Raw genomic sequence first — 14,623 nt, forward strand, 5'->3', positions numbered from 1 at the left:
AAGACCCTATTTCTCCAAATTACCAGACATATATAAACATACACACATCCCTAATATGAATGTGTCTGATTTTAGTACCCAGATGCGGAATTATGCACCCTCGCTTTGGTACCTAATTTTAAACATAGGCATCCATAGAGACCCTGCATCGTCTGTAGTATTCTGGGAGCTGTATAATATTCTGTGAACATTAACACTGGATTAGCAAACAGTAAAAACAAAGATGTATTCAGTGTGGGGAAGTGGCGAATGGCTACACACCTAAACTAAGTCAGGAGCTCTATCTAGCCTTTGTTGTTGTACAGGCTGTAGATGTTACCTTTTTCCTGGTGTGAGCATGAATCTGGGAGACTAGCACTCTGACCTTCACATTAGTATGACCCATAACTGTGCACTGTATATTACTAATGAAGGAGCATAATGCCATGTGTCAGCTTGCTGAAATGGAATAAGTAATATGTTCACCAAAAGTGTAGGTGCCTTTTCATGACATGAGCTGTGAATGTATAATTCACAGTGCACAGTTCTTGTTATGGAAACAGGATCTTGTTCACATGGCACCCTCACCATACATTCAAAGGCATAGAATGTGGCATTGTGATTGTTGGACCTGCATCGGGTGTTAAAGGTACCTCTAGCTCTTTTATCCCATTGTGTGTTACAACGGTTGTATGGCCCTGGTTATAAAAAGAGATCTGTACCAATTTTTGGAAGTCAGTATATTGCTAAAGAGTGTTGGTTTTTGTGAAGCAAGCGTATGAATATAAAGAGATGATATAGGGCAATATACAATATAGGGCAGGGTTTTACTCTCCATCTGGACCTAATAGAAGCATCTGTTCCATAACATTTCTACCACATGAGGTCATAACCCACATAATGATGTTAAAGCTGATAAAACAAACTTTTGTACTGGATTTTTTTTTTTCAAAATTTCAAAATATTTGGGAGAATAGAATCATAAATTGTAGGACTGGAAGGGACCTCGAGAGGTCTTCCAGTCCAGTCCCCTGCACTCAAGGCAGGGCTAACTATTATGTAGACAATCCCTGACAGGTGTTTGTCTAACCTACTCTTAAAAATCTCCAATGACAGAGATACAACAACCTCCGTAGGTTTATTCCAGTTTATTCCAGTGCTTAACTACCCTGACAGAAAGTTTTTCCTACTGTCCAACCTAAACCACCCTTGCTGCAATTTAAGCCCATTGCTTCTTGTCCTATCCTGAGAGGTTAAAGAGGGCAATTTTTCTCTCACCTCCTTGTAACAACCTTTTATGTATTTGAAAACTGTTATCATGTCTCCTCTCAGTCTTCTCTTCTCCAGACTAAACAAACCCAGTTTTTTCAATCTTCCTTTGTAGGTCATGTTTTCTAGACCTTTAATCATTTTTGTTGCTCTTCTCTGGATTCTCTCCAATTCGTCCACATCTTTCCTGAAATGTGGCATCCAGAACTGAACACAATACTCCGTTTGAAGTAAATCCGTTCAGAGTATAGTAGAAGAACTATTTCTCGTGTCTCACTTATAACACTCATGCTAATACATCCCAGAACGATGTTTGCTTTTTTTGCCACAGTGTTACAGTGTTGACTCATATTTAGCTTGTGATCCAGTATGACCCCCAGATCCCTTTCCGCAGTACTCCTTCCTAGGTAGTCATTTCCCATTTTGTATGTGTGCAACTGATTGTTCCTTCCTAAGCGGAGTACTTTTCATTTGTCCTTACTGAATTTCATCCTATTTACTTCAGACCATTTCTCCAGTTTATCCAGATCATTTTGAATTTTAATCCTATCCAAAGCACTTGCAACCCCTTCCAGCTTGGTATCGTCCGCAAACTTTATAAATGTACTCTCTATGCCATTATCTAAATCATTGATGAAGATATTGAACAGAACCTGACCCCAAACTGATCCCTGTGGGACCTCACTTGATATGCCTTCCAACATGACTGTGAACCACTGATAACTACTCTCTGGGAATAGTTTCCAACCAGTTATGCACTCCCTTATAGTAGCTCCATCTAGGTTGCATTTTCCTAGTTCATTTATTACAAGGTCATGCGAGACAATATCAAAAGCCTTACTAAGGTTAACATATACTACATCTACTGCTTCCCCCTCCCCCCGATCCACAAGGTTTATTACCCTATGAAATAAAGCTATTGGGTTTATATGACATGATTTGTTCTTGACAAATCCATGCTGACTGTTACTTATCACCTTATTATCTTCTGTGTGTTTAATTTCTTAATTGTTTGCTCCATTATCTTTCCGGGTACTGAAGTTAAGCTGACTGGTCTGTAATTCACCAGCTTGTCCTTATTCCCCTTTTCATAGATTGGCACTATATTTGCCCTTTTCCAGTTCTGTGGAATCTCTCCCATCTTCCATGACTTTTTGAAGATAATCGTTAATGGCTCAGATATCTGTCAGCTCCTTGAGTATTCTGGGATGTATTTCATCAGGCCCTGGTGGCTTGAAGTCAACTAACTTGTCTAAGTAATTTTTAACTTGTTCTTTCTCTATTTTAGCCTCTGATCCTACCTCATTTTCACTGGCATTCATTAAGTTAGAAGTCCAATCGCTACTAAACATTTTGGTGAAAATTGAAACAAAAAAGTCATTTAGCATTTCTGCCATTTCCACATTTTCTGTTATTGTTTTCCTCCCTCATTGAGTAATGGGCCTACCCTGTCTTTGGTCTTCCTCTTGCTTCTAATGTATTTGTAGAATGTTTTCTTTAAACCCTTTATATCTCTAGCTAGTTTAATCTCATTTTGTGCATTGGCCTTTCTAATTTTGTACCTACATACTTGTGTTGTTTGTTTATAGTCATCCTTTGTAATTTGACCTAGTTTCCACTTTTTTGTGGGACTCTTTTTTGAGTTTCAGATCATTGAAGATCTCCTGGTTAAGCCAGGGTGGTCTCTTACCATACTTCCTATCTTTCTTACACAGTGAGACTGTTTGCTCTTGTTCCCTTAATAATTTTTCTTTGAAAAACTGCCAACTCTCTTGAATTGTTTTTCCCCTTAGATCCCAAGTTTGCTATAGTCTGCATTCTTGAAATCTATTAACTTTATTGTGAATATATGGACATCAATTGCTTATACCAGTTCCAATCTCTTTTTTTCTTTCTCCATGTGCTTTTTAGACCCCCTCTGGCATTTTGCCTGATAATTTTAGTGGGATGGTCACTACCTCTAGAATGGAGAATTGCAATATTAATCCATTTCAATTAGAACTCTTCTTTCAGTCAAATACACAGAATTCAGTATGCATAGGGTTTTAACTTAAAGGCCCAAAAGAGCTCCCAAAACTTGTCAAATAATACCCTGTTCTTTGCTAAATATTAAATTAGTAACAATGAAACAAGTTAAATATTTTGGTATTTTGGTTTTTGTTCTTTCTTTTTACTAATTTGCAATTATGATCACAATTTATCTATATGTCACCCACCCAAATCAGTGGGTGGGAGAAATTGATCGGGACAGCAGTGAAAGGGGCACAGTCCCAGTGGCAAGGGAGGGAAACATTTGCCAGGGGACAATAGGTAGCTCCTTCCCCTGGGAGTCTCTGGCACCCATTGGCCAGCAGAAGGGAGAGGGGTGCTGATTGGCCAGCATTCCGCAGCTCCCAGGATTTAACTCAGCACAGGGACCATGTGGAGTCTCTTTCAGCTCCGTTTCAGCAGCCCACCCTATCCACCAGAACTAGGAATGGGAACCCAGCCTGACAGATACTATGGGTCTAGCTGATTGCCTGTTTAGGAGGTCAGGAAGGATTTTTTTTCTCCCATGGGCCAGTTGTGGAGGACCATGGAGTTTTTTGCCTTCCTCACAACACCTTCGAGCCACAGTGGGTTAAGTATGAATGTGCATAGTGCCAAACTGTTGGTGTTTATATGCGGCCATTTTCCAGTACGGTTAAGAGAATAAAATGAAGGGTTCCCAGACGTAGGAGAGCTGGAATTTTGGTGGTGGGCCTTGGGCTCATGTGATAGGTTCAGGCCTTGTAGCCCTCGCGGGCTGAGGTTCCCACCCTGCTGTCCCCCTCATGAGAGGAAGGGTGCTGGAGTCAGAGAATGCTGATTCCTTGAGGGTAGGCTGAGGAGAGCCTACCCCACATTATGGGTTATATGGTAATGAGTCTTGTAACCCCTGCATTGGAACTAATTAAATGCCTGATATAGGAGAATATGGGTGATGGGCAGGTAGCACCCCTCTCTAATGTTAAAGTTTAATAAAAAGTTGTGGCCTGCCACTTAATTCCATGCCTGGATCTGTCCTCGTTTTGCTGCTGTGTCTACATCAATAACTATTTGAGCTTTCAAATTGTATTTAGAAAAAGCAGAAAGTGGATTGTTTGTATGCTGCCCCATAAATGCATTTCCTCCTTTTTGTCAGATTTCAGAGGTTTCCCCAGGAGGATACTTTATAATTTATGCATATGTTCCTTGAGGGTTACATTTGGAACTGAAGAAAGTTGTGCATAGGATAAATACAATTGCTTAAATTATAGTGACTTCAAATAGATTGCAATATGTCTTATAGATATTAATGCTTGTTACTGAAACCTTGAAAACATACATTCAGCAAATAATAAAAACGATTGCTACTTTACATTTTCTATTCCTGAATATCATACTGTTATGTTAGAATTAAGTGGTCTTGCTGGAAATCTACAAGTAATCTCTGATGTCAAGGGAATCAACTGAAAATGTAAAGGAAAGATTTTCATTTTGAATCCTATATTGTGTACAAAAAACTATGTTAAATTAACATTTCAAGTATTTGACTTTGTAACCTAAAGTTGGAAACACCATTTTTGAGGTTGCCCAGTGCACTGAATGAAGCAGGGGTCCTATGGAAAAATAGTGTGTGATTATGTAATTAAAAACTATGTCATAAGCATACACACAAGGGGGCCAAATTAAGGTTGCACGCACAACGGTAAATCTGCCATTTACTACCTTTCAAGTGCTAAACTTTGCAAGCTTAAATAACATTATTTTAATGTCATTTTTATAGATTTAATTTTCTATATTATTTTTTTAAAAGAAAGAGGTTAAACCAAATCCTGTTATGCACAAATGTAGCAACTCTCCTCCAATCATGCATCCTCAACAAGATTTGAATCCTGAACCTTCAGTGTTGCTGCACAAATTACTGTATTAGCTGGCAGCTGGAGAAAGCTGTTATTCCAGAGAGGATGGGTAGGCCACTGGGACCATGTGCCCATCCAGGTGTGTCTGTAGAGAACCCAGCCCAATCCTTCTCCCCTTCCTCACGACTGCTCCAATATCTCCCAGGCATTCCCAGTATAATCTGTGCTGCTACTGTTGTTGCTTTGTCAGTTATTGTTTTGGCATGCTGCCAAAATTTTCCTGACCCGTGCAATAGCAATTTCTATAGAATAGATCTCAGCAAAATTTCAATGTAATTTCTTGGGACAAAGAAAGGGCATTTCAATAGTCCAAAGTGCTACTGCAGCTGGGACATTCTATCTATCTAGCAGGGGCAGGGAAATCCAGTTAGTCCCAGATCCCTTGTTTTTCCCACACATACCAGGAAGCCTGCCTACATACTAGGGCAGGTGATGAACACATACTCTCCATTCTTGGCCCCCAAAACTGCACTGATTCTGCTGAATGCAGGGCTTTCCACAGCCCTTACTTTGTCCGGCAGAAAGCCCACAGTTTTTTTCTATACATGATTATGCTCCTTTGGCCCCAGGATTGTATGTTGCAAACTGCCCTGCAAGTCAACCAGTCTTAAGAATCATTTTATCTACATCTTCTCCCAACTATGCCCCTCTTCATTAAATTCTCTATCTTGTCAAAACCACTTCTGATCAGACTAATATATTTGGGTGGTTCATATCATGGCATCTAGGAACTATGAAGAATACATGGGAATGCCGATAGCAGCTAAGGTAGGGAATGGCATGAATAATACACGACTCTGACAAACCTATTTTTGTGGACCTCTCAAGATCTTTCCAGGTTTGGAGGGCCCTGAATTGTGTCAAACCAATGGGCTTTAGCTGGCTAAAGAACTTAGTGCATGGGAAAATGGGGTGTTCCTGCCAAAGCTAATCTTATTTCCCTTGTTCATAAGGAACAATGGAAACATTCAGTATCAACTACTTTACCATGCGGTGTTACAGAATAAAAAAGCATTCAGACTTCTGCTCATTTCCCTGCATGTGAGTTTTATGGGACAGTGCATAAGTTAAAGCTCCTCGGGGGCAGCTCTAGCTTGCACTGTGGTATTTACACTGGATTTTGTGTAACCATTTTCAGCAGCATTCAATAAAATAAGTCAGGTAACCCTGCATCACATGTTACACACAGCACCTCAGAGACACAGACTTCCTCAAAGACATACAGTGCATACATACACCAGGAGAATACTTTCTGCACTGGCAACTCATGTAGCTTTCAATGTACATTTTCAAACTGGTTTTGTTATTGCACAACTGTTTTTTGCCTTCCTTTGTTTCTAAAGTGAAGTAATTACTGGTGGCATTGAGGAGAGTGAAGTGCTCTGTCCATACCATACCATGAAAGTGTTCCAAAATGGCCCTGTCAACATGCCTCATGCTTGTCACCTCTGTGAGGTGACAGCCTTGTTCGGCCTCCATAGCAGAATAATTCTTATGCTAAACCTGTGAATAATAGGCCTATTGTTTAATTGGCATGTTTTAGTCTCTGCAAGGTACGCCACTTCTGAGAATTCTACTGTGGGTAGGAATAGCTGTGTGGAATGTACTAATGTTGAATATCTTTCTGGGCCAGTTTGGCCAAGAGATGCAGGAAACATTTCCTCTTAAACTTGTCCTGAGTGTAGACTTTATGTGCTGGAAAGATTTTTTACTAGATCTCTAAAGCAGACAACTATGGAGGCTAAAAAATTGACCTTAACACACAATCAATAGGGTTCCCTTATCAATGACAATGGAGGGTGAATATCAACAGATGAGTGGATACTAATAATATGAGCACCAGGGTAAGGAGCTAGGAATTCCAGAGTTCAGCTCTGACATTACCAGTCTCTATGAATAATGCAAAATTCGGATAATAATACTTACCTATTTTACAGGAATGTTGTGAGAATTAACAAGTTGGTTTGTAAAGAGCTGAGGAAGAAAACTGCTACATATAAATGCTAAGTGGTGCTGATAAGTCATTTTTAGGAATCACATGAACATTCTTTGCATAATAGTGAAAGAAATCTTCTAGATGTTACCCTCTCTCCTCTCTTCCTCCCAGAAAAAGAGCAGTGATGCAATAGCAAAACTTATTCTCACTGTTCATCTCTAGATTACAAAGGAAGTTTTTCTTGTCAAGTTCTTGACTCACACAATATGTAACTGATCATGGTCAGAATAACATCTATTTCTTTTCTGTTTAGATTTGCTCCAGCACAAATCATTTTTAAAGCTTGAGATACAAAGTTCCATGTTTCAGGGAATGTCAAGTTCACAGTGCCCCATATAGTCATTAATACTTCCTTCCAAAATTTATTATTCTTTAATCTGTCCCATAATATGTGAATTACAGTCCCTGGTGGAAATTCCATATTTTTCTGCATATATCATTTCAGTCTTTGAAATTCTACAATACTAACATAGTTTTTAAATTAATACACAGCCCTAGGCCAGGAGAAGAGAAGCCCAACTCTGTTACTTTGCATTGCAGAAGGGTTATTTTAGATATTCTGAGACAAATTTCCATTTTTATGAGGTTGGCAATGAAGTTTTACCTTTGGGGAAAAGGTAATACTGCTGCAATTTATGAGCATGTTTAGTGAAAACGAACGCTTGCTGTACCCATTCGTATCCACATTTATGTATGTCTTTATCAAAGCAAGTAAAGAAAATGGCATTTAGTGGATATGAAAAATTCCAGTGCTTTCCAGGGGCTCCATTAAGATTATTCTCAAGCAGGCAGAAAAGTTAAAGCATTACAGTGGAAATGGATTTTACTAATTGTTGCTGATAATGGTAATTCAGTTATATGACTCAAATCTGGTTTTCAAATAGCCAGTTCTCTGTGGTGCTTGTATGTTTGTTTGTCTGTCTCCACGCATGCTACTTGATGGGAGCTTTCTTTGCAATTACTTAAATGTTTTTTTTAAAAGCCAGGAAAGACGTATACACCTTTTGAGCTGACTGTTAGACCTAATAATATCTTGATTGCACTGCACTGACACACTAAAATGCCTTGTTGGACCTTGTCTGTCCATGCAAGACTGGGAATTTGACTTTTCTGTATGTGTCTGATTTAGAAGACACAGTGTTTCATGGATCCACATGCAGTGACCTCTCACAAGAGTGGATGGGGTCATCCAAATCAATCCTTAAAACAGAACCTCCATGCATATAGTGTGTAGCTATTGAAATGTGTATTAACAATATAGAGAGGAAGACACACTTTGCATTTTGAGAACCAGGGAGCATTTAACTATCTGTACAAAGTTAAACCTCCTTGCCTCAAGTCTGTGGCTGCTTTGCATGTGTGTAGTAGACAGGTAAAGTTATACTGTGAGGGAATTTAAGTTCAAACAAAGATTCTGTAGTCATAGGGTCTTATTTACAGAGCTAATGAGCACCCACAAAGCCAACTGAAATAAAAGGGAACTTCAGACAAAGAGTAGCCTGGAGTCCAGTGTAGAAGAACAGAGGGTGAGATTTTCAGAAGTGACTGAGAAGCACAGGTCCCACTGAAAATCATTTTAAGAATTGAAATCCAGTGGGACTTGTGCTCCTAAGTCATATGGGGTATGTCTACAATGCAAAGAGAAACCTGGGGTGCCGAGTCTCAGAGCCTGGGTCAATTGATTTGGGCTCATGGGACTTGGGCTGAAAGGCTAAAAATAGCAGTGAAAACATTCCCAATGAAGACCCTCTTCACTCCCCAGGTTTCAGAGCCTGGGCTCCATGTCTACACTGCTGTTTTTTGAGTCTGAAGTGTAGACACACTTTTGGGCACTTTTGAAAACCCCAGTCCTAACAAAAAACTCAGAACTTAGGTCAGTGACTGGTGGTGTTGGCATAACACAGCAAACACTGGTTTTCTGAATCAAAGTATATTTTTTATTTTTAAATTCTTAAAATATTCTTATCACAGATGTCATTGGGCATCTTGACCTCATTTAGAGCAGACTCCGATAACACATTGATTAAATCAACACATAGTTGATTTATCAGCGAAAACTGGAGCCAAAGTCACCCTTAAAGTCACCTGCTGTCATTTTTAGAGCTTTTTCTGCTACAGCAATATGTGCTAATAAAGGAAGAGGCAGTGTGACTCAGAATTTCCCAAACCAACAACCCTTCTATGTCTCAGGTGTATTTTTGATTGTGAATCATACTGATTCTCTTGTCTCCTGTGGCTACTAACGTTGACATTTCTGTCAAGATGGATGCAGCAGATCCTTCCAAATTCTCACACGCACAGCCAGTCTCTGCAGGAACTGGATATCCGTGTGAATGGAAAAGCCTTGTGAACATTACAGCTGTCACTAATGTGAGAATCTGCTGTTGCATAGAAAACAGAAGGAAGTCTCCCCTGGAGATTGTCAGCCACCCACCCTTGTCCCATCCATGTCACTAGAGTGAAAGAGGGACTTGGTGGAGGAACCAAGGTAGGGACTGTGAAATTCCACTCAGGTCATCTTGTTTAAACCCATTAGGATGAACAGTCCAGCACAGAGGAGAGGGCATTGACATGACCCTATTGATGTTTGGCTGTAGGTGACTTCATAATAAATTGATGACAGCAACATTTGTTTGGAAATGGGGTCAGTTCTGAAGTGCCAAAGGTGAATTGTAAATAAGTAGATCAATATCAGATTACTTGCATTTCTAAAGTGCCATCAGCATAGTTTGTAGGCACTCTGCATAAGTTTGTTTAGTGCATAGAAGGTGGAATTTTCTGAAGTGCTCAATGTTGCCCAAATTTGCTCCCACTGAAGTCAGCGGTAAAACTCCTGTTGTCTTCAATGGGCACAGAATTAGATCAACACTGAGCACTTTTGAAAAATCCCACCTGTAAAGCCCCCTAAATGCAAGCCCCTCTTCTGAACAGCTTCTTGTCAGAAGGGTCACATTCCTAGTGGGATCATACTCTTCCCTAAAGAAAACGCATGCATGAAAAGATGGGTGTCGCACCATGTCCTGCAGATTATACAATTGATTCATCCCAGTGGAAAGATGTTTCATAGCCAAGAACCTACCACAAAGAAAGTTCTGCCCCCAGATACTCATGAAGGATAGTCTGTGCTCTGTCCACTGAAGTCCTTGTTGACCACAGCTGTTCTTCTGAGTCACAGAATGAGAGGCAAAGAGAGGTAGGTGGGACCTAAATACTGTTTGTAGGTGAGGACCAGGACCTTAAACTAGAGAGGCAACAATTTTAAAGTGTGAAGCACCAGTGTGTCATGGGAGAATGAAGCATATGAAGCTGCAATGTCTTTGGGGAAACTCACTTTTGTGGGTTGTCAATGTGATCTCAAAAAGCCATGTTATACCAAAAGCTTTATTTTACATTATGTATGCATTATGGTACATATCAGTCTGCTTCCTTACTATATGGCTGCATCATACTAACCCTCTTTTCTGTTTGCATGTGAACTCAAGTTGAGGATTGCTGGGAGCACTGCTGACCAAAGACAGAGTAGCACAATGCTTCTCACAGACCTTAACTTTAAAAATACACAGGTGAGCAGGGAAGCCCCTGTGAAAACTGAGGCTTGGTTATATAGCCCTGTGATCCACATGAATTAATTGTCACATGACAAGCAGTGTGGCTCTGAATGTGGGCATTCTTATTTAAGGAGCCTTTTCTAAGACAGAAACATTAATATGTATCTCCTACCCCTTCTTTATTCTTTTAGCCCTGAGCTGCTGTCTTACCATTAGCATCATGGCAAATCCCAAAGGGACATAGATTGAACACCACACAGATCGATCTTCAGCTAGGTCTTTAAGACAGTCTGGCTGGATGTTCAGTCTGTGTCCATCGTTAGCAATCTTATCCCACTGAACCTTTCAGCACTCACATGATTGCTGGCTATGTAGTAGCATTCCTTGGTAAACATGCTTTGTAATTTGCTGTTCTTCCATTCTAATAACATGTCTGTACCAAGAAAGCTTCCAAAACTGAACCAGTGCTGATGGGGAGGCAGTTGCTGGTTTCAGCTACAAATATCTTCATTGGTGATCTTATCCAGCCACTTAATATGGAGGAGCTGGTGAAGACGACGAAAATAAAAAACATCAATCCACCACTCTTCAGCCTTCCTCAGCCCCTGCCTTTCGCTGGCACACAATAAAGTTGGTATAATTATGGTTGGGTAGATCCGCAGTGTCGTAGCAATCTTGACATCATAACATCTCCACAGAGGCCACTGAAGGCCCTACGTCTTTCGAGCATCCTACACCACTGTCTGGGATGCTTCCCAAGTTTTTGACAGTTGCCATCTTTTCAATGTCCCGTTTGATCAGGTTAATACTGAGTGGGTTGTAATCTGGAGTTGCATCTGCTTGATGGTAAAGGCCATGGAAATAGTTTTATCCACATTAATAACCAGACAAATTTGTGCTGCTTTTCCTCCAACCAGATCAGCCATCAGCTGCAACCATTCACTGAACTGAGCCAACAAGACAATGTCCAAGTTGCCAGACAGCCTTCCATTTTGAACTGCTTATTGCCCACAAAGTCTTTGAGACTGTCATTTGATGAGGAATGGCTTTGTTTGTCATCGGTTCTTTTGCTGCCAGCTCAGTGCTGGGGCCTCAGCCCTTCAAACATCAACCATGGATCAGTGAGCCACTGTCTAGTCTCATATTAAAACAATTAGCTATAATGGAACCTGGAATTTTGAATATGGTTATATTATCCAGAGAGACTGCTAATGCAGATAGTAAAAGATAACCAAAATCATGAGGCAATAATGAAGTTAAGCCATCTGTAATCAGAGCTGATGTACCAGTGACAACCCTGTGTTAAAATAATAGGGAGAATTATACTGGAAAAGCACAGAAATCTGCTTTTGGAGTTCCAGTTCAAATATATGCAGGGATGTTTGTTACCGCTTTGAATTTACTTTTGAAATCATTTTTAGTTGTCAGGTTTCAAATTTAACAAGTCCCCGTCCTAATTTGACAAGGAACATACTGAACAATGGCTCAGCAGCCTTTGTTGCTGTACTTGTGTATTCATTTTCCTCTCTTTATCGTGGTTTTCCTTTCCATAGGTTTCTAAATGCTATTGGTACTCAAGGGGCTGCAAGATCTCATTCTTAAGAAACCACAGAATAAAGATTGTTTCCTAGTGGTCAGTGTGTCTGTATAGTGAGAGGTAATAATGTTGTATCACTCCACCCTAAAGACTCATGACCTCACAGAGATTCTGCTGCTGAAGAAAGAATAATTCCACGGTCTAGGAAATTCAACTCCAATAGACAGAAGTCAGCAGAATAATTGGCAATAAAAAGATGAAATAAAATGCTTTAATAATAAAATATTTCCAAGTAACATGAAGAAACTTTTTTTAGAAAAAAGACTCAATCACAAAGATGTACAAATGGTATTTATTGCATGCAGAGGTTTTGCAGATTCATACACTGGGATCATTGATAAAACAATTGTTACAGTCACTATGGAGCGATTAGAGGACTAGAAGAGGAATCTGCCTTGATGGACAGAATGGCATTTATGTTCCACCAAATTTATGATATTTTTATAGGTTCAGGAGAGAGAGAGAGATTACATTGTCATCTCATGGGTTGGAAGGGACTTTACTCCAAGTAGTTTATTATTCCCAGGAAATTTTCAGTTTATGTTCTCTATTTTTACAGGGGGAAAAAAGACAGACTATTTGGAACTGTTCATCAAAAACTTTCCAGTTGCTGTGTGAAGGTTCCTGACCAGGAGCCCCACATTTTTCAAAGGCAAGATTTTGGATAGCAGGCTAAAGTGCTAGCTCCATCCCCCGTGAAGAGAACGGATGGGCCTGGCTTTATAATGCACACAGCAGCTCAAGCAGCTGACCCACAGAAAATGGTTGACTTTAAATTCAGGGAAGAAGGTTATTTCAGTTTTCATAAGAGATAGGCTATTAACGCCAGTGTCCTGGCTAAACCACAGTTTGGATAATTACCTTCCTACTGAAATTCCCACTCTAATCTTAGGATATGTCTACACTACAAAATTAGGTCGAATTTATAGAAGTCAGTTTTTCAGAAATCGTTTTTTTATACAGTCGACTGTGTGTGTCCCCACAAAAAATGCTCTAAGTGCATTAAGTCGGCGGACTGCGTCCACAGTACCGAGGCTAGTGTCGACTTCCGGAGAGTTGCACTGTGAGTAGCTATCCCTCAGTTCCCGCAGTCTCCGCTGCCCATTGGGATTCTGGGTTCAGATCCTAATGCCTGATGTGGCAAAAACAGTGTCGCGGCTGGTTCTGGGTAAATGTCATCAGGCCCCCCCTCCTTCCCTCTCTCTGTGAAAGCAACGGCAGACAATCATTTTGCGCCTTTTTTCCTGTGTTACCTGTGCAGACGCCATACCACGGCAAGCATGGAACCCGCACAGCTGACCATCACCATAACTCTCCTGGGTGCTGGCAGATGTGGGACAGCATTGCTACACAGCAGCAGTTCATTGTCTTTTGGCAGCCGACGGTGCGTTACGACTGGTAGCCGTCGTCGTCATATTCCTGGGTGCTCTTTTAACTGACCTCGGTGAGGAATGCCTGGGCAAATGCCAGACGTGGGACTGCATTGCTACACAGCAGCAGCTCCTTGCCTTTTGGCAGCAGACAGTGCGTTATGACTGGTAGCCGTCATCGTCATATTCCTGGGTGCTCTTTTAACCGATCTTGGTGAGGTCAGTCATGGGCGCCTGGGCAGACTCCTTCTGCCGAGCACCCAGGAGACGACAATGGCTATCAGTCGTAATGCAGCATCTTCTGCTGAGCACCCAGGAGCTGACAATGGCTAGCAGTCAAACTGCACTGTCTGCTGCCACCCTAAAGATGTAAAAGATAGATGGAGTGGATCAAAACAAGAAATAGACCCAATTTGTTTTGTATTCATTTGCTTCCTCCCGCCCTCCGTGAAATCAACGGCCTGCTAAACCCAGGATTTTGAATTCGATCCTTGAGGGGGCCATTCTCTGTGACAGTTGTTTGCGTTTCTCTTTGATGCAAAGCCACCTCCTTTGTGGACTGTAATTCCCTGTAAGCCATGTTGTCGGTCGCCCCTCCCTCCATCAGAGCAGACAATCATTTCGCGCCTTTTTTCAGCCCAGACGCCATAGCACTGGGATCATGGAGCCTGCTGAGATCACCGCGGCAATTATGAGCCCTGTAAACACCACACGCAGTATCCTGGAGTATATGCAGAACCAGAACCTGCCAAAGCAAAACCAGGCGAGGAGGCAACGGCAGCGTGCTGACAAGACTGATGAGGACATAGACATGGACATAGACTTCTCGCAAAGTATGGGCCCCGGCAATGTGCACATCATGGTGTTAATGGAGCAGGCTCATGCTGTGGAACGCCGATTCTGGGCCCGGGAAAGAAGCACAGACTGGTGAGACCGCATAG

At 41.1% G+C, this 14,623-nt stretch overlaps 1 protein-coding gene across 2 annotated transcripts in view; it reads left to right on the plus strand.

The window, feature by feature from the left end:
- The window catches only part of TMEM266 (transmembrane protein 266), an 88,460-nt gene that overhangs the window by 57,246 nt on the left and 16,591 nt on the right, over positions 1 to 14,623 (plus strand). The gene's annotated exons all lie outside the window — the stretch shown is intronic.

Source organism: Mauremys reevesii, linkage group 10, assembly GCF_016161935.1.
Source record: "Mauremys reevesii isolate NIE-2019 linkage group 10, ASM1616193v1, whole genome shotgun sequence".
NCBI lineage: Eukaryota > Metazoa > Chordata > Testudines > Geoemydidae > Mauremys > Mauremys reevesii.